Below are 2,626 nucleotides of genomic sequence, written 5' to 3'. Positions count from 1 at the left end.
ATATATATATATATATATGTGTGTGTGTGTGTGTGTGTGTGTGTGCGTGTTAATTCAACCTTAATATGAGTTTTTGGACAAGAAAGAGGGTAAGCAGTTGAAATTTCATTCTAAAACACATCTTTTTTTGTCTTTTCATAGCTTATGATCTGTCAAATTTGTAGTTTTCTTTATTGGTTTTAAGTGTTTATCTTAAAACTCAAGTTTCTTGGTTCTTTGCTCTTTGTGTAAATCGAATACATTTGTGGACTCGTTTAAATATGTTGGATTTTAAATATATTGGATTTTAAAATGTCATACAATTTTTTCATCGATAGTCTGTAATTTGAACCATAACTCTTATTTATTCAAATTGTATTAATATGTAAAAACCAGTGGAACTTCAAAATCGTTAAAATTCATGACTCCCGCTGCATTGCGCGGGTACACAATTAGTATATTTTAAAGGGACCCTTACGCACCACACGGTGCATGAGGGTGGGACCCACCCTAAAATTTTCCTTTTTTTATTAAATCACAAGTTTTGATAATTGCATTTTAGTTCCCGTACGTATTTAATGGTGCTAACAGGGTAACTGATGATCATTTGGTTAAAAAAAATAATTTTAAAGTTAAAAATATAAATTATCTATTCTATAGGGTTAGTTTCGTCATAAACCCTTTAGTCAGGTTCAACATTGACTAGAAATAAGCAATCAGTGTACTCACTAAACATTCAAACTATGTACAATGGTTTGAACACTGATCCCCCAGTTATATAATCTGATTTCTTTTCTCCTGTCAGTGTATATTAGTGCGTAATTTTAAATTTATTTCTAAACAATAGGGATGAGATTTGGACACATGACCTATAAGCCATTTGTACATCATATTCCTCCTCTTCAAATTTTATCTAGTGTCAGTCTTTTCATCCGAACTCCCTCCAGATTTTCTCTTCTGAGCAGGGAAACCTTTACAAAACTGTAATATTCAGTCAAATGATATAATCTAAACCAAGAAGCTTGAAAGTTGAGTTTATGAGTTTCTAGTCCAGATCTTGGATATGGGAGAAGTGTTGGATGAAGAGACCAAAATTTACATAAGCTCGTTGAACTGTATCTTGTTGATTAACAGGATAATCATAAATTTGAAGTCGTAAACCAAGATCTTATTCCAGTGTACTAAGATCAATATCATTGATTTGGTGTGCGCTTTTGCAAGGGTTTTTAGTAGCCGGAACACTCGATGTATTTAGCATCTCTTCCACATCTTGAAAAGAATTAACATGCTTTCTTTTAAAAAAACCATGAATGGTAAATTGATTTTTCACCTTCGTCTACAGTTATACATACCAAAACAAAAGTAACAACAAACCACGTAAATAGCCCGTTATACGATGACAAATGACTTAAACCTCTAAATCTAAGTTTCACAGTAACATTGTAACAATTTATCATTTTCCTTACCGTATGAACATGGCAAGAGTAAAAAATCTTACCCGGTAAGAGCAATGATAAAGATGAAGAGTCTTACTCGGTAAGCGAGGGTGACGACTATTATCCGAATAAGCGCTTACTAGATAAATTGTTGCATACGATACTATTTTGATATACTACAATCTTACCCGGTAAAATAAATTACAGTGTTGACTCCTAAGAATAAACGCTTACCAGGTAAACATTTAGATAAACGATTCCTAAGAATGTGTTAGCCCTAACCTTGGGGGAGGGGGATTGTTGAAAGGAATTGTAGTTTGATTGAAAAATGAGTCCATAAAGGGAAGGATGTGGAAGTAGAAAGTTACAAATAAACAATGGTTGAAAATATAGACCAATAAAGCATATTGTCTTTGAGTGTGGGCTTGGTTTGTGCAAACTAGAAAAGTTAAAATTAAAAGTTTAGGGTGTGTTTGGTGTCAAGACATGATAGGATAAGACATAATAAGGTAAAACAGTTGTTCAAGATAAAATTGGACATAATTAAACAAGTAAAATGATCAATTTACCCATAATGAGTTATTTCTTTTAGTTAATTTATATAATTTATTAAATTATAATAAAATAATTATTTTTTATAACAAAATATATCATTTGAAAGTTTTCATCAAAACAATTAAAATGACATCAAATAAAAAGTTTATGTAGTTTCCAATTTTTATTTTTATCTGTTTTCTACATTATTTTTTTATTATTATTAATATATAATAAATTACATAAATTACATAAATTAATAAGAATACAGAAATCATATAAAAAAAATATTTTGCGGACAGTAAAATGAAAGTTTAAGAAACATAAAATGTAACACCCCGAAATTCTCTTTCGTTCCGCTACGAGGTAATCTATTATTTTATCTTATTCTTGAATATTTTATGTATATATATACTTATATATATATATATATTATATATATATGTTTATGCTAATGTGGTTTTCTTAAAGAAAATAAAAATAAATTGGTGAAGGGGGGGAGGTACTACCTATGGTAAGTTGAACCATKCCCTTAGTTGACACCTCATTAGGTCTAGAAGTCCTTAACCATGAGTGTGTTRTCAGGTGGAGAAATCATGAGGTAGCATGGTCTTGAAGACTTGAATCCCATCACCCACTAAAGTGAACAACCTCCACCCTTGTTTATTCCTCAAACC

This window comes from Cynara cardunculus, assembly GCF_001531365.2.
Source record: "Cynara cardunculus var. scolymus isolate 2C chromosome LG 3, CcrdV1, whole genome shotgun sequence".
NCBI classification, from domain to species: domain Eukaryota; kingdom Viridiplantae; phylum Streptophyta; class Magnoliopsida; order Asterales; family Asteraceae; genus Cynara; species Cynara cardunculus.
This window is presented reverse-complemented; position numbering follows the sequence as displayed.